This window comes from Pleurodeles waltl, chromosome 8, assembly GCF_031143425.1.
Source record: "Pleurodeles waltl isolate 20211129_DDA chromosome 8, aPleWal1.hap1.20221129, whole genome shotgun sequence".
Taxonomy (NCBI): Eukaryota; Metazoa; Chordata; class Amphibia; order Caudata; family Salamandridae; genus Pleurodeles; species Pleurodeles waltl.
Window position 1 is genome coordinate 1,325,242,983 of NC_090447.1, and position 18,862 is coordinate 1,325,261,844.

The 18,862-nt window shown below is 43.9% G+C and overlaps 1 long non-coding RNA gene across 3 annotated transcripts in view; it reads right to left on the reverse strand.

The window, feature by feature from the left end:
• LOC138249222 (uncharacterized) overlaps nt 1-18,862 on the reverse strand; it is an 87,103-nt gene that overhangs the window by 32,682 nt on the left and 35,559 nt on the right. For all 3 annotated transcript variants that reach the window (XR_011194792.1, XR_011194794.1, XR_011194793.1), the window contains one exon: nt 15,956-16,029. This is a non-coding gene — a long non-coding RNA (uncharacterized lncRNA). The remainder of the gene's footprint in view (nt 1-15,955; nt 16,030-18,862) is intronic.

Genomic DNA, 18,862 nt, shown 5'->3' on the forward strand with positions numbered 1-18,862 from the left:
AATGTAGTCTTTTGTGCCTCAGACATACAGTGGAGTCCCACCACAATATGTCCCACACTTAGTGTCGCTGCAAACTGTGCTGCAACCACTGCCCTACTCTTACCAGCCATAAAGGCAGTATTATGCCACTGGGCCAAACCGTAACTCCCAGTGAACTGTAATGGAGAGTTAGGTTGTATTGTCAAATCTACTGAGATCAGTATTCTCAAAAGTAACAAGTGCCTTCTTACCGTCCCCTAGTGTATAGCTATCCCCACTCCCAGTTGGGAGCTGGGCTTTTAGGTCCACACTTTGTTCTCAAATTTCAGGGCCATTGTATTATGTTCAAGAATAACATTGTGACGTCATGTCATTGCATTCTGTCAGTCAGTAGTTTGTCTGTACTCCTAAGTATAGAGATATATGCAGCCTAGTTGTTCTCTCATGTGAGCACTAGGACGTTTTAGGTTCACAGATTTCTAAAACTTCACCATATTAGGATAAATTCTGAACTGTTAATGTGTCTCATCTGCTGTTGAGAAACTATTTATTAAATTCAAAGCACCTTCACACATAAGGATTATAAGCCCCTGCTCTCATAAAAGGTCATACTGTTCTTATTAGTAACCAAGGGGAGGAGCCGACTCAAGTGAGGACTCATATTCGCTGCTGTCCTAGAAGGTGACCATCATTGATATTCTGAACCCAGCAAGCATTAATGGATAGTATATTTCTTGACCTGGCACAACTTGTGGTCAATCTCAGAACACAGGAACATTTACTTCCACCAGTTTATATCATCATTCACACCAGCAATAGGAGTGGATAATTTAAACCCCATCTCTGTTCTTTGCTATGAAGGATGTGCCTGGCTTGATTACTTGAGACGTTCTATAAATCTGTCCACATCAAATCAGTCAGTGTGGTCCTCAGCTTTAAAATGCATCACCAGTTTATAAGTTAGTTTGCATAAGCATTTATTGCTGCAGTGTTTATTGCTTATAGTGCAGATGTTTTGTTTTGTTATTTTAATGTCCCGTAAATTGCATTGCATGGATAAGTGAGTAAATACACCATGGTCTGGAGAGGCAAAGATCTAGGTCTTTAGAGGTTTTGGTGAACTAACACACCACAGTTATCACAAGGGTGATGTCCAGTGACTCTAGGAATTGGCCACAGAGTACTCTTTGTGGTCTGTGAGTTTTGTTGCTCAGGCTTGGTATGGACCAGTTGGGCCCTCAAGCTTCTTACTCAGTTGAATGTAAATAATGTTCAACCTTCAGCCAAACATAATGAAAAATTGTCTAACAAAATCACCTCTCTTAGGGAGATTCGGTCTCCAAAGTACATTTCTTGGTGGGGCAGAGTGGAAATATTAGACTTGATGGCAACCCTCATTGTAAAATATGTTTTGAGATTTGTGGCAACTGGGCTTTCAAACGTACAGCAGAAGAGTTATCGTTTCTACTTGACTTTTGTAAAACTGGAAAGAAAACCGAAATTGTTAACATAAGTTGTAAATACTTATGCAATGATCCCATTTAAGAGTCCTCCCGGTTCCTTGACGGGGTACCTTAGTAGCTTCAGTTTCAACAGTCCTGATAAAAGGTCAAGAGAACAGTTGAACGTTTGTTTTCACCAACAATTATTGCTCAGGATCAAACCTGTTCCATTCAGCCAAGTACTGCAACCTTCCTCCTACAGTTCTTGCATTCAAAATACTATGCACCTCATATCAACTTTGTGAATTCAACTCCTCTGGCAAAGGATGTCAAGCAAGAGGTGTCTCTGGAGGGCAATTTTTTAATAAAGATGCATGAAAGAAACTGCAGGTTCTGACAGACTATGGCACCTTTAATCTAACACCAGCCGGATTTATAATGTGTTCTATCTTAAATGAACCCACAGACTTACAATGCAATTTAGATGTTTTGAAATTCAGATTTTTTGACTACACTTTTCCACCACCAACTTACTGGGATCAAGGGCTTATTCTAAGTCCAGCATAAAACATATAGACTTCTTTAGCTTTTCCCAAGGCTTGTAGTGCAGGTTAACACAGTTAAATGATCTCGCACAGAAGAAACTGTTACAGACAAAGAGTGATCCAAAGGAAAATTACAGGGATGACGGCCACTGTAGGAAACTGGTTCAGCATACGGTGTACACCTATACATGAGGCACCATGCATTGGGTCCAAGCAACCCTTAGTGGTAGTGTAGGAGGTTGTAGATAACCAGAGTTCTCAGAGGGGTAGCTGTGGAGAGTAGCTAAGACTTATCAAGGAGGGTGTAAAGCAGTTGCAATTACCACACAGGTTAGTCAGTGATGTACACCCAGGAAAGAACCACACCAGTGTTAGAAAAATATTCTATACTTATTGTAACACACACACTAGAACTAACTTTGGTATATCCCCTAATCAGAGATATGACCCTACAAAAATATACTTAGAAAAAGGTATGTACAAGCATATAATAAAATAATATTTTGCCGCTATTGGGGTGGGGGGGCAAACCATATACTAAGTAAATGGAATGTGAGAATTACTCCAAACCCATACTACCACCCAAGTACCTTTAGGACTGGGGAAGCACAGGAACACCTAAGGTAAGTAAGTAGGATTCCCCAGGTGCCCTTGTGCAGAGGTGTAACCCTGGGTTAGGTGTCCTTAGGATAACAAGGGGACGTCGATGTTGGAGTTTTGTGGAATTAGGACCCTTCTCAGAGAACCCCTAGGATTTCCAGTGGGACAAGGGAGGTTGGATAGTGCCCCCACCCTTGAGTACCCAGAACAGTGGAGTACCTACACCAGGGAGCCCAGGTGCACAGGGGTGAAGTTGTGTCGGAACCTCTTGTTGAAGTCAATGGGGAACTTGGTTGTCTAGCTGCTGTGGTGACTAGGTCGGTGGAATCCAGGCATGGATTCCTGAAGAAGTCATCCTAGGGAAAGAGGAGACAGAGTCCTGACCACCTGGAGGTGCTTACCTGGTAGAGGGTGGATGGAAGAGTGCAGCTGTGGAGTACGGGCGATGAAGGAGACCCCTGGAGTCATCTACAAGCTGTCCCATGCCAGTCATCAGATTGCAGAGGGGCAGTGGTCATCAGGACCACCAACAAGCCTTGGCAAACTCAGTGAAGACTTGTACGAAGATTGCAAGATTTGAGGGGACCAGCAAAGCCCAAAAATACCAAACTTTGCAGGTAGGTCAGAGCCAGCACTCAGCAAGCAAGAGAGCCAGAGAATCGTTGGAGCCCCCAGCAGGATCCTCTGGCAGCAGGCACAGGGAGTCGCCGAGAGAGCTCAGCGGCACAGCACACGTCACAGGAGTTGCAGAGAGAACATATTTCTTCAGGCTAGAGAGTGCTCGAGGCTAGGGCTTCTTGGACCTAGGAATCTTCAGATTGAAGCGCCAACAAGCCTTGGCAATGGCAAACAGACACAGTGCACAGGGGTTCCAGCCAATCAGCTCCAGCGAGGGACCACAGACGTCTCAGTTGCAAAGAAGACAGGTCAGACCTCGAGAGAGCCAAGGAACCACCACCTGTGTTGTGGAGTCTTGAAGAGTCCGTGGGACAGCAGGATCCACAAACCGGTCATCGACGCTGAGGTGCCTGCGGATGAAGGGGAGTGACTATTTCACTCAAAGGAAGATTCCTTCTGACTTTCCTAAGTGCAGGCAGAGTCCTCGTGACTCTGGAGGATGCACCGCCACAGGGGTTGCAGATGTTTTGCAGAACTTGGAAACAAACCTGCAGTAAGAGCTCTTCTACTGGTTGAGGTCTTGCTCTCAGTTACAGCGAACAACTGCAGCGGTTCCAGTGTCCAGGTTGCAGAAGTGTCTTGCAGATGGATCCTGAAGTCTTACAGATGAATCTAGGGTCCCACCCTCAAGGGAGCCCTTAAGAAACCCAGGAAGGGGGTTGGACACTTTCTGCAGGGACCCATCTATCAGAGAGGGGTGAGGGACGGGAAACAACTGGAAACCAGTAACATGCTCCCAGGGGCGTCTGCTCATCTTATTTCCAAAATGGCAGAATCAAGTGGCCACCTGGTAGAGCTCTGTGCACCTCCCTAGGGGAGGAGCTGGACAGGGGGGTGGTCACTCCCCAGTACTTTGTGTGGTTTTACGCTAGTGGGGGAGCTGAGGGCTCCTGCACTGGAGAAAGCCAGTTTATCCAAGTAGGGCACCGAATCTGCCCTTCAAAGCAGTCAGGTGGCACTCAGAGGCACCCCCACCCCAGCCCAGAGACACCTATTTCTAAGAGAGAGGTTGTCACACCTCTCCTCTACAGGAAATCCTTTGTTCTGCCTTCCCCTGCCCAAGTTAGGCTCAGCAGCAGGAGGGCAGAATAGTGTCTGGGTAGGCAGCAGCACAGGCTGGCATGCAGGCCCTGCAAGCCTGTACAGGCAGACATGAGGGATCCCGTAGGGAACCCCCAGGGTACATGACATCATGCAACTAGCACTGGAATTGGTGTAGTTGCAGGATTCCAACATGTTTGATACCAAACATACCTAGGTTTGGTGACACTATTATGTAATTGGACACCTTGTGTTGACCAGTGTCCAATACATACCGTAAGATGGCTTCCCTGCACTTACAAAGCCCAGAAAATGGAGTTTGGGGTTTGTAGGGGCACCTCTGCTCTTGGAGGGGTGCCCTCCCCTGAGAACCAAGCATCCTGACCTAGCGCTGAAGGGCCTACCTTAGGGGCGACTTATAGGGTCAGAGTATAGTGACCATGATATAGGGCAAACCTTATCTCTGGGGTGAAAGGTGCATGCACCATTTCACACAGGCTGCAATGGCAGGCCTGTAGTCACAGTTTGAATGGGCCCCATGGGTGGCACAATACATGGTGCAGCCCATGGGGGACTCCTGGTGTACCAATGCCCTGAGTAACTAAGTACCATATACTAGGGACTTAGATGGGTGCACCAGTATGCCAATTGTGGAAAGTAAAGGTTTCTTACCGACTAACTTTTGGGGAGAGAAGACTGACACTGGGATCCTCGTTAGCAAAACATACTGACACCAGGCAAAAAATGGGGGTAACTATGCCACAATGGTGCTACTTTCCTACAGCCACAAATACAAAAGAATGGAAAAATGCCTATATCTGAATGTTATGGGTTATTATAAGTTAACCTTACCAACCACAATGTCTTGCTTCAATCCTACCCTTGGTCTAGAATTTCACATTTCCAATTCTGTTCAACACATTTATTCATTTTTTCACTCTGTCCTTCTCTTTGAGGATCTTAACTAGTAGACAGGTGAACTTCAATATCTAATGCCTAGCACAAAACGAACCAATATTTTTAAATAAATTGAGAAGTTCTACCAGGAATCTGACCCTGTGGAACATCATTCAAGCAAATAACAAGTTATGAAAACATCTGTGCTAGCTCTTTGGGTGTGGCCAAACCAGGCAGAGATATAAAATGCTGCATTTTAGTAAAATGTTCCACAACCACCAAAATTACTGTGCAACTCTGGCTGTTGGGTAACTTGACAATGAAATCCATTGACATGTATACCAACGCCTAGGTGGGGTAGTCGAGGGTCTTAACAAATTCATGTCCTTACTAAGTGGACTCTTGATTTAGTCATAGTTTGGGCATGTTTGTACATACCTTTTAACAACAGTAACAAAACATCACCAACAGATTGTCACTACTGATAGAGTCTTAGCTAATCCAGGATGCCCAGCCACCTTAAAGTTATGAAGCTAGCTCATAGTATTTTAGTGATAGATGCACAGCTCTTTCAAGATACAGGTCGTCTTTTCTGTGTGTAGTGCCTTGTTTCTTTAGCCAAGTCTTTTTGTCTATAGGAGGACTTTCTGCACACATTTTGGTAAAAAATGAAACTACATTAATCACAGTAGTGGGTTGATTGCATAACCCCTTTGGTAAAAATGATTAAGGATAGATTTTCAGACGCTTGACTTTCATTCACGAACTGACCTTGTATGAAGGCATTGGCCTTCGCAATCTTTGAACTTGGTCTACAATTTATCGCAAAATTATAGCCAGAGAAAACCAAGCCCCTTTATGATGTGTAGAGGTAAGTGCTCTGGCTTATATAAAAAACTTCAGGTTTGTGTGCTCTTCGTTTACCACTCTGATGTGTTATGTTCCTAACAAAAAAATGCCTCCATTCTTCAAACAATCTCTTAATGGCCAAAAGTTTCTTATTAATGATGGTATAATTTAACTCTACAGGTGAGATTTTCTTGGAAGAGTGAGCCACGGCGTGAACCTGGCCAGTGTTTTGATTTCCCAAAGAGAAAGCACCTCCACTAATTTAACAAGAAGAATCAGTCTCATGTGAAATGTTAAGATGTTGAAAAAATAGAGCACTGTGAAAAGATTCCTTATAAAAACAAAATAATGATCTGATTCTTTTTATCAAATAAAAGGTACTCATATTTTTAGTAACTTAGTAGTGGTTCTTACTTACTTACACCCAGCAGCGGCTCCTGTGAATGGGCGCAGGGGCTACGCCCCCTATGCTTTCATAGCTTACTAGATCAAAAGCTTCACTAAACAGAAATAAAACGACGAGGTTACATTACTAGGCATTTTTGCAAGGCGTGCCCCTTTGTGAGAATGTGCCTGATTCAGCACTAGCAGGGCTTATCCACGCACAACCCTGTTTTTTCCTCGCAGCGCTGTGACTTTGCTTTTATTTCTCCTCCTTCATCCAGAGTGCCCATTTAAAACAGCCTCGGGTGTTTAGCTTTCAAGCCCGAGCTCTACAAGTCTGCATGCTACTCGCAGCAGTTGCCCCACCCTTTCATAACTCGTCACAGGGTGAGGTGGGGCCAGCAACCTTCACTGACCAGACCCCACCCTGTGCTGAACATATACAGGGAAGACTGGTGAATGTTTGAAGGGAATCTGGTCAGTCAGAGGCCTCTTGCCTCATAGCTAGGTTCCAAGGCTCATTGGACTAATGCATCCACTAAGCCTTCTGACAAGTCTGATGATCTGTATTTGACCCCATGATTTCAATTCCAGTGCTCCACTCAACCTTTCATCCTCTGAAGGTCGAAAAAAGAAAACTATTGAGTTGTGTAAAAATGAACGTGTTCACCCTCTCTTCCCTGCCAGACGCTCCCTGAGAAAATCAGGTATCAGGTTTCCTCAACTGCATGGTGTAATTCAGTGTACGGACGTCCGCCCCACCACCCTTTGGAATCATCACCTGCCACTGCTTACACCTACTACCTCTCCTGGGGTAAAGGTCATCAAACAGGACTTTTCAGCCATCTCTGTCCTGGGCTTTTACTCAAAGCCTGGACGCAGGTGTTTCTTGGCCTTCCTTTTTTCTTTTCCCTTGAGGTTTCTAGGTGAAGGCTTGCCTGGTGTTTGATGCGGGCTTGCGGAGAGTGTGATCTACCCAGCCTAGTGTTTTTTAATGATTTCTTCATGAACAGGGGGTTGGAACGTCTGCTGCAATAGGTCATTGTTGCTGATGGTGTTTGGCCAGCTGAGTTTACTCAGATAGGTGTTGATGAAGGTCTGGACCTTTTTGGTGGTAGCCACAGGTCCTTGGAGCTCTAAATCTTCTTTAGGTGAAGGAAGACAGCCCTTGCTTTACCAATTCTTACCTTGACATCTTCATAGGTGCAGCCCTGCTTGTCTATGACACTGCCCAAACAGCTGAATGCCTCAACCTTTTCTTGTTCATTGTCTGCAAGAGCAACTGTAGTTGTGATGGATGTGTTAGCCTTCAGGATCTTGTTTTTACCCTGTGGATGTTGCGGCAAAGGTTTTCTGATGTTGATGCCACATTTCAGTCTTCTCTTGCATCTGCAGATGGGTATGGAAAAGTAGGGTCAGGTCATCTGCAAAGTTCAGGTCCTTGAGCTTCATCCAAGGTTTCCATCTGTTCCCATTTCTTATACTTGTTGTGGATGTTTTCATGATCCAGTATATAGCCAGCAGGAAGAGAAAAGGTAAGAGCTAATAATCCTGGCAGACTCTGTTCCTCACTTCGAAGGCTTTCATGAGTTGTTCTCCCTGGAATATCTTGCAGGTCATTTCCTCGTAAGAGTTCCTGATGATTCTTATGAGTTTTTCTGGTACACTGTAGTGGCGGAGGAGTTTCCAAAGGGTCTCTCTGCCCATGCTGTTGAATGTCTTCTCATAGTCGAGGAAGTTGACATGGAGGGAGGAGTTCCATTCCATCGACTGGTCAATGATGATGCACAGTGTTGCAATCTGGTCTGTGCATGATCTATCTTTGCAGACATCAGCTTGCTGGTCTTGCGACTGAGAGTCGACTTGTTCCTCCTTTCCATTCAGGACGACCCTATAGAACATTTTTCCTAAGGTTGATAGAAGAGTGATCCCTCTGTGGTTTGCACAGTCACTCAGGCCACCTATCTTGGGGATCTTGAGGAGATATCCCTCCTTGCAGTCCTTGCAGTTTCTCTTCCCAGATTCTTCCAAACATGGGGTACAGCATGTCTACTGATGTTGTAGTGTCTGCCTACAGTGCCTCTGCAGTAATGTTGTCAGGTTCTGCTGCCTTCTCATTTCTCAGATATTTGATGGCTTGCCATATTTCTTCCGTGGTTGGCCGGCTGCAGTTGATTGGCAAGTCTTTGTCAGCTGGCTGTATGTCTGGTGGAGACTGCAACAGGGGCTGGTCCAGCAGTTTTTCAAAACCCATCTTTGTTGTTGGCCTTCGTTACCCATGATTGTCTTCCCAGCTTTGTCTTTAACAGGTTGTTCTGGATTGCTGTATTTGCTGGAGACTTTCCTTGTTTTGTTGTAGAGTTGTTTCAAGTTTCCATGGCCTGCTGCTTCCTGGGTTTCTGTGGCAAGACCACCAACGAATCTTCACTTGTCTGCTAAGATTATCTTTGCTTCGTTGTTGATTTTGGTGTATTTGCTGGTGTTGACTGCAGCTTTCTTTTCCTTTCTTGTGTAGATTTAAAAGAGAGTCTCAGTGAAGATCTATTCTTTACACTGTTGTTTCTTGGGACCTAGTACCTCTTGGTAGGTGGATGTCACTGTTTCTTTGATCTTCTCCCACTGACTTTGTACTGGGTTTCTGTCACCCTCTTGTTCATGCAGGACTTGAAACTTGTTACTGAGGGTAGTTGAATATTCACTGTTTCTGTGCATCTTTGAGGAGAGTGGTGTTATATCGCTGGTATTGGTTTGTTGGTTCCATCCATGCTTTCTTTAGCTTTAGTCTGGCCATGACAAGGTGATGGTCTGATGCCACACCTGCTCCTCTCATCACTCTCACATTCTGCAGGGGCCTCCGAAACTTCTTGACAATGCAGACATGGTCGATCTGATTCTCTGTTCAATGGTCTGATGACTCTCTGGTGACACTCATGTTACCCTGTGTATTTTTTTGTGTGGTAATACATTACTGCTTATCACCAGACTGTTCAGGACACAGAGATCTGCAAGCCTTTCACCATTCTCGTTCATGTTGTCAATGCCATGGTTGCCCATGACTTTTCGTACCTAGTGTTGATGCTTCCAACTTTGGCATTAATATCCTCATTAGTATGGTTATGTCTCTCTCAAAGCATTTCACCAGGATGGACTAGAATCTGTTGTAAAACTGTCCTTTCGATAGCATTCATGTTGATCCTCTTTTTCTTTGTATGGAAGGTCACTGTGATGATTGTGGGACTGTGGACTTCCCATCTAATCAGAGCTCTGTTGGCTGCTGGGGTTAGCATCACTGCTACTCCCTGAGTATGAAGGGAGTTCTCTTCCTTGTGTCCAGAATACAGCAGAATTCCTCCTGGAGCCAGTCTTTTCTGTCCAAACCATGCCCATCTGGTCTCACTAAAGCCAAGCAGGGCAAGGTTGCATGTTTTCATCTACACTTCCTCTTGGGCTGTCTTGCCTGTCTTGTACATGGTCCTCACATTCCATGTCCCGATGGTGATGGTCTAGGTCGAAAGCAGGCGGTTGGGCTTTGTGGCTTCCAGGGATCTCTGTCTTTCACCACAAGGTGTCATAGCTCTCCGTGAAGGAGATTCCTCTCCCCACCAAGGCTAGGATGTCTTTTGGTTGACGTTCCTGTTGCTAGTTAGCCCCACTCACAACCCTCCTCTTTTCACAGCTGGGCTTGAGACCAATCATGGGGAGTGTGTCTAACTATTTCAGAAAACTGATGAAAGAATCTCCTATAAAAATTAGCAAAACCCCCAAATCTCTGAATTATCTTAACTGACCTGGGTGTGGGTCACTGCACTATTGCTGCTACTTTCTGTTAATTCATCTGAATGCTTTCAGGCATAATGATGTACCCTCAAAATTGCACTGTAGTAGTAGTGTTAAAAAGGCATTCATCCATCTTAGCAAAGAGATGATGTTGTCTCAAACATTTCAGAACCACTCTATTATATGAAATGTGAGTCTCCCAGGTTTCAGAATTGAGCAATGTCATTTAAATGGACAGCACAAAACACAGCCAGAAATCCTCTGAATACCATATCAATTAAATACTGAAATGCTGCAGGAGCAATACAGAGTCCAAAAGCGAGGTACTCGCACAATCCAAACTTAGTACAGAACGCAGTTTTCCACTCATCACCCTCTCTGACTCAAACCAGATAGTAAACTCCAACCTCACAATATCTTAGCATTTCTGATCTGGTTCAATAAAACAGATATCGATGGCAGAGGATAATGATCTTTCACTGTAATTGTGTTAGGATCTCTGTTGTCTACACAAGTTTTCTGCTCTCCTCATTTATTAAATACAAAAATAATAGAGAAGAATGTGGAGATTGTGAATTCCTAATAAATCCATTAGCCATATTTCCATCTGCATACTATATTAGATATTCTGTTTCTGATTCAATAAGTGCACACACTCATTTAAAAGGAATTGATGTGCTTGGTTCTTAGTCAATTTTGTTTTTGTTGTAGTGCCATACCAACAACATTTTATATTTAGTTTCTTTTTTGTTACTTTTTGTACCTCACTGGAATAAAGTAAGGCCTTTATTTGACATTATCAATCAGTCAATAAAGTTTTTGGATACAAATCCATAAAACCTACATGACTATTTGAATAAATAATACAGATAAGATAAACATTGTTAATACATAGTTATACATAGCTATGTACAATGTGTAAAAGTACAATATATTATAAAAATAAGATCCACTTACAATTCTACTAATCATCCTGCAACCAATAAGTAATTTTGCCTAACTTTCCAAGCCAGTAGCATATATCGAGAGACAAAGACTATCATTCTGTGGTATCAGATTTTAAGGCGCGCAATTGAACTTTATAATTGTGAGCACCCATATATCTTATCAAAGACACAAGCCATTTGGAGAGTCTGATACAGAGGGCAAAACTGGTCAAACTGAATCGTAGACTCTTTCAATAATGAGTAAAATGGAGAGCATTTTGTCTGACACACACCCAATGACCATCTGTAAATACAGCTAGCTTTAAGGTATCTCATTTGAATTTTCTTTACAATTTATTTGCCCTCAAGGATTCAGTCTAAATATATTTCAAATGTAGGATTAAATTTGACAGGCAAAACGCTTTGATGATGCCACCTGATCAGGTATTCTTATGCATTTCTATTGAAGCAGAAGACCACTTCTGTTGCTTTACTAAACTTTTGGTCGATTGGCCTATAAGCTTCAGTTGGGTCCATAAGAGGGACAGGACCAAATATTCTAGTATAGTTTCAATATGAATACACCAGGGAACTTTGCATGCATGAGGAATATTCAATAATCCACACAAGGCTATCTTAGGAATCCTCAATGATGGGCTACTCCATAACAGATCCAGTAAAGGGTTGGCTTTAACTTGTAGGCATGTTAAATACTACAGATCCCCCATGTCCAGCAACAGAGTCAAAATGAAAAGGAAATTTCTATTATGTGAGGGACTGGGGAAAATGTGTATCTTGATGGTATGATCTAGGCTTTCAAAACCTCCACATGAGTTTTTTAGGAATGCAATGTAAATTTGGTCTAAGAAATCTAGAAACTAAAGCACATGACAATGAGAGGAAGACTGCTTTCTATCAATACAAGCCAGGTTAGAAAGTCTTATTAGCTGCTGAGGTGGACATTATTATACCAGAAAAAATGTGAGGATTGAGTAGCTCGCACCCAGGCAGACCTTGACATATAGGACAGAATCACCAGGATAGTTTCTTCTCCACAGGGACTACTTTGTAAGTGAAGAAGAGGTGAGGAAGAGGAGTTACAAGTTAGGTTGTTCTGGCAGGTGAAGCCCCCTAAATCGCAGCCAGAAAACAGGACGTTTCTCACTGTAGAATGTGTAAAATGTTCTTCCTTCTAGATGGTTTTTATAATGTGAGATAACGCTATAACTTGTTTCCTTATAAGAGTAATAAAGGTTCTACTCACAAAGTGGCATGTTTTACCTCCAATTTCCTTATGTTGTTGTTATGAGCTCTTTCCTTGATGTTAGAGAGGTGATTGCTGGAAGCTTCCCTTCCCTATTGAGTTGAACATGAATAAGCCAGGGTGCCCACAGTGAATTTGCCAGGTCTGGTAAATACAACAAATGTGTTACTCTTTTTGTGCTATTTTTCTTCACATATTCTAGTTCCACTGTTTGTTCTCACCACTTTAACACAGAGTATGTGCTTTCCTCTGCTTGCACCTCCAACTTTATTCAGAGTATCTGTTTCCCTATGCTTTGCTGACCCAGATAAGCAGTTGTAAATTAAATATTCGTTTTTAAGCATAACTGTTATTGGTTGTATATCAAATATTTAATGTCTAATACATGCAGCTATAAGTATTTGTGTTTACATTGGGAGTTCTGTAGTCTCTCAAACAATTAAACAAATCCTACAGCTTTATAAATGAGATATTTTTGTTTATAGTTGAAGCTATTATTGATGAGAACCTGCATGTTACCTACCCCTCTATTGTTACCAAATCAGTATTACACCTATATACATACTGAAATAACACAGTCAAAACCCCTAAAGTATTTTTCCAACTTACACCTAGTCTTGCCATAGGATTGGCTGAAAAGGGGAAGCACGTTACAAACAACACCATAATAGTTGCAAAAGACATGTTCTCCTGGCACATTAGAGTGTCATTGGTATGAAGTTAAATTAAATAACTTATGCCCTAAACGTTTCTGGGATTCAATGAGAAGATGCCGTGCACCAATTTCACTTGGAAAAACAGAAAAAACTGCACATTCGAGGCATATGTGGCTGTAGATAGACATGCTGAGCATAATCCTGACATCTAGTATTGGGCTCTGATGTTGGTAAGCTGTTTTTCTTCAGTGAAAGTCTTTCAAGTCACAAGGTAGTTTGACTCTTACTCTTGCTGGTAATGCGCATGGTCATCAACTCCTTTGTTAGGTTATTTCCTTCCGCCATTGGGTTCAAATGTGTGCTCTTCTTCTCCGGTTCAACACCATCGTGCTATAGTTTTTGACATTGAAACACCACCTGTCGGCACTGAAACCAGCTGCTTTCGAGCTGAGACCATTCGCCCCCAAACCATCGGTTTCAAAGCCGAAAGCTTTTACACCCAGCGAAGCTGCACATGGATTGGGGTCTATGGAACCCCTGCTTAAGGGACTACAAGAGAAAATTGACTATGGGTAGAAGCATATAGTTATCCATCCTGAAACAGGCCAGGTAATTACAGCCCATCACTCCCCACATTGGCTCTCAACCCTCAGAGAGGGTTTTTTGAAGAAGCTTTGGATGTTCCAACTCCACCCAAGCACAGGAAGAAAACGGACAAGACCACAAGTCCTGTGCACTTTAGTCTACCACCTACACTGACTGCCCTTGCACTGTATTCCCAGGAAGGATCATTACATTATTACATAGGGAGTTGAGATGAAGGGAACATTTTGGATGTTCCACCACAAGATGACCTATGGGACACATATGATACTAATGCACCAGCTGATACAGACCTTGATATGTATCCTGCCAAACCCTCTCCCCCAGATGACACTAACACTTGCCATGACATAATTGGTAGTGCTGCCACCTTCCATACAGAGCCTCTAGAGGACAATTTCTTATTTGAAACACTCTCTTCCACATAGCGTTTCCCACAATGCTTGCCTATGCTCAAAGGCATGCACTGCAACACCAATGAGATTTTTAATGACCAGGATCAGTCTAGGGTCATAAAGCCTAGAGTGGATAAAAAGTATAAAACGTCTCCTAATGACCCCATACATATTAAAGGTCAACTTCCACCAGACTCTTTGGTAGTGGCAACAGCACATAAAAGACCAAATTCACAAATAACTGGTGAAGCACCTCCACCAGATAAGGAGAGCAAAAAGATTGATGCAGCTGTATAGAGAGCAGCTTCTCTAATCACTGGCATATCGCAGACTCTATCGGCCTCCTCTCCAGATATGCTAGAGCTTACTGGAGTGAGACGGAGGTAATAGTTCAGTACCTCCCAGACAAACATAAAAAACAAGCATATCAAATTGCCTCTGAGGGTAAGTTAATATCTAACACCACTATTCGTTGTGCCCTAGACACTGCTGATACTGCAGCTAGCGAGATAAATTCTAATGCAGGCATGCCTAGCTCCAGGTCAAAGGGCTTAATCCCAAAGAACAACAGTATCTTCTGGCACTTCCATTTGATGGGGAACATATCTTTGGTCCTTACGTAGATACCATCCTAGAGAAATTCAAAAAAGATTATGAAACAGCCAAGGCCAAGGGAGCGCTGCAGATACCGTCTCACCATAGCTCCTTTTCACCCATCTTATTGTGGAGTCTCCAAGACCACCTACCCTCAGACCTCCACCTCATACCAGCGGCCACAGATCCAAACCACCTCATCTAGAGGATACTCCTGAGGCTCATTTAGGGGTGCCAACACAAAAGACAGAGGCAAGGTTGGATTTACCAAACCATCCACCACAACCATAAAACATTGATTTACCATTCATTCCCCTTGACCACACAACACCTGTTTGGGATCGACTACAAGACTTCTTTTCTGCCTGCCACAATATCACCTCCGACCAGTGGGTATTGGATATTATCCAACATGGTTATTGTCTGGAGCTCACTTTGACACCTCCCAATGTTCCACCTTGCAAAGACAAACTTTCAACATCAACAGTTGCTGAGGGAAGACGTATAAGCACTCCTCAAAAAAAGGAGCTATAGAACCTGTTCCACTCCATCAACAGGGCACAGGAGTCTATTCACTATGCTTCATTATTCCCAAAGAGGACAGGTCCCTCAGACCGATCTTAGATCTCAGACCCATAAACAAGAACATTGTCTCAGAAAACTTTCACATGGTCACTCTTCAAGACGTAATCCTGTAATTACAACAAGGCAACTTCATGGCCGCACTCGCCCTCAAGGATGCTTACTTTCAAATTCCTGTCATCCAGCACATCAGGTTTGTTATAAGCGGTCAGCATTTTCCAGTTCAAAGTGCTCCCCTTTGGAGTAACTACCACACCCGTGGACTTTACTGACTGCCTCCTGGTAGTACCTGCTTACCTCTTCAGACATACTTGTCTTTCCATACTCAGACAACTGGCTGTCTTTCCATACTTAGACGACTGGCTCATCAAAAGCACAACTCACCAAAAGTGCTTCCAACACACACACAATGCCTTGAAATCCCACCTCCAACCCCTGCAGATCACCTAGGAGCAATGCTCAACTCAGAACTAGGAATAGCTTGCCCGAATACTGCCAGGATATAATCATTGATCAGGATTTTGAACAGGGACACTAGAAGAGAAGAATACGGGCACTAGAAAAGAGTAATTCTGATGCTTATAAAGCCACACCAAGGTGACTTCCCCCTTTTTTGGTTCTGACCTACATCATCACTTGGTTCTAGGGAGCACACTCTCTCTCTCTCTCTCTCTCTCTCTCTCTCTCACACTCTCTCTCTTGTCTGCATGAACTTCTATCACATCCGAAAACCCGGGACTTACCCATTTTTCCATTCCTCTTGTTCTCGGTCCACCTGGAAGATCACGGAGACTATCTTCGCCTGTCAAGAGGAGTCCTGGAAAAGAAGAAAACAACATAAGGTTACGAGACAACTATCCACCTACCCCTGAATACTGTTACAGATAACTAAAACTAATAAAAACCATTGTTTCTCATCCCAACTGGGCATCTTAGTCCTTATTATCGCCACGCCCACTGCCACAGTGGTGTCAGAAGTGGGATTTCGGTGGGCGATAGAGGACACCCAAAGGTGATAATGGGGAAAAACCCACTTTGGAGGACATGATCCAGCAGCTAGCCGAAGGACAGCGCCATCTTCAGCTAGTATGGGAGGCTCACCAGAGGAAGGCTAAAGAAGATAGAGAGGCCCTACAGAGCGCGTTAAAGAGCCAGGCCACTATCATGGCCAACAATCAATTGGTACATGAAACGGCCCTCCAAAAGCTTACGGACACGATCGTAGCTAGCAAGGTTCATCCTAATGTGCCTAGCTCGGTTCTCCAAAAGTATCAGGAGGGGGAGGATCCCGACGCTTTCTTTACCAACTTTGAAAGGGTAGCCTCCTCCGCCCAATGGCCTGAAGAACGCTGGGGTCAATATGTAGCCCCGTTGCTGACAGGTATTCTCCAAACTGCCTATCAAGCTGCAAATCCAGATGGTACCACACCATATAAGGACATCAAAAAGAGCATATTGGAGAGAGTAGGTCATGACGCAGAGTACTACCGCCTCCGGTTCCGGAAAATTAAATGGGGCACCACAGAAGACCCTCGAACATTGTATTACAAGGTAGAAGATTTGGGACTGAAATGGCTGGGCCCTATGGGAACAGAGAGGGAGGACGTTATAAAAGCGGTAATTTTCGAACAATATTTAGAATCCCTCCCTCCCTCCACTCGAAGTTGGATACGTCAACACCCGAATGTTGATACGGCTATGGCGGTGGACTTAGCCTGTGCCTACCATCGATCATCTGAAGTTAAGAGCGGGATTTCCAAACCGACCACCAGGTCTTCACCCATACCTCTACGAACTCTTCCCAGGAAAACCTCAGAAGACGAGGGACTTCCCAAAATGGGAGACCACCCACCTATGCAACAACCACAGTGTTACAGCTGTGGTGAGTGGGGACATATAGCTCGCATGTGCCCTCGGAAAGGAGACAAATCGGAACCTATGGAGATAGGAGTCACAAGGGGAAGAGTCCTATGCACAGGGGGAGGGGACCCAAGATACAGACAGGAAATCAAAGTAAATGGGAAAGCTCTCCTAGCCCTGATAGATTATGGATGTAGTCAATCCGTCATAAGAGCCAATGTAGTGGATCTATCAGATCAACCGACCCACCAATGGGTCTCTATATGCTGCATACATGGGGATAAAGGTAACTACCCACTATCCATAGTACAAATCGAATGGGAAGGACAACAAGATCCACTGCCGGTGGGGGTCATGGACCGTTTGGTGGAAGACTGTATATTAGGAACTGATTATATACATTTCCCAGAATTATTAAAAGGGGTTAGATCCCGAATCGCAGCAGACTCCTGGTGGGCTGAAGCCCCTTTTGCTGGCACCCATATAGAGAATAAACCTTGCCGACATAAATCCACCAAACGTGAGAAAAGGCACATAAAACAACAATATCGGAATACTGGAAAAGGAAAAGATGTAGAAAAGGTAGTGGCTACTATTGCAGCTCCCTCACCTTCCTTCCGGGTCTGTCAACGGGAAGACCCCACCTTCCGTAACACTTGGAAAATGGCTAAAACAGAGATTACTAACGAGGTGGTTCCGTACTTTCTTGTCCAAAAAAATCTCCTATACCGAGTCATCAAACGAGACGAAGGGGAGAAACGTGAACTAGTAGTACCGGAGCCCTACCGCCCACAGGTACTCTTCCTGGCCCACAACCAACCGGGAGGGGGACATTACGGGAGGGAAAAGACGGAAGAATATTTATTAAGAAGATTTTATTGGCCAGGGGTATATGCGCACTTACGGCGCTACTGTGCCCAGTGTCCCCGATGTCAGCTCATAGATCCAGGTCCCCTAAGGAAAGCACCCCTCCAACCCTTACCTATCATTGTGGTCCCTTTTTCCAGAATTGGCATGGATCTCGTAGGTTCCCTTCTCCCATCCACAAAAGGACACACTTATATTCTGGTACTCGTAGACTATGCCACCCGGTATCCTGAGACTATACCTCTTACGAGCATGACAATGAGAAATGTAGCCCAAGATATGATCACTTTCTTTGCCAGGGTAGGGTTTCCTAACGAAATCCTAACGGATCAAGGGACGCCATTTATGTCTGCCTTAATGGCCAATATTTGTAAGGCTTTAGGAGTCAAACAAATTAAGACCTCTGTATATCATCCCCAGACGGACGGTCTGGTTGAAAGGTACAACCGTAGCATAAAAACATTATTAAAGAAAACAGTCTCCGGGAGAGATTGGGACCGTAAACTTCCCTTGGTCCTTTACGCCATAAGATCACATGAACAGGCCTCTACCGGGCATAGTCCCTTCGAGCTCCTCTTTGGGCGACAACCCCGTAGCCTGTTAGATATGGCAGCTGAGATATGAGAGGAAGAGGGGGAAGAAGAAAAACCCTTATTAGACTATGTCCACGAACTGAAATACCACCTACAGACAGTATGGGAGGACGTACGCAGACATATGGAAAAAGCCCAAGATATCCCCAAAAAATATTATGACCGAAGGTCAAAACCACGATACTTACAACCCGACGACAAAGTTCTAATATTACGGCCCTGTTCTGACAATAAACTCCTTGCCAAGTGGCAGGGTCCATATACTATACTAAAAGCGTTTTCCCCTGTTACTTATCTGGTGGAAATATCCAAAAACCCAAAAAGGACACA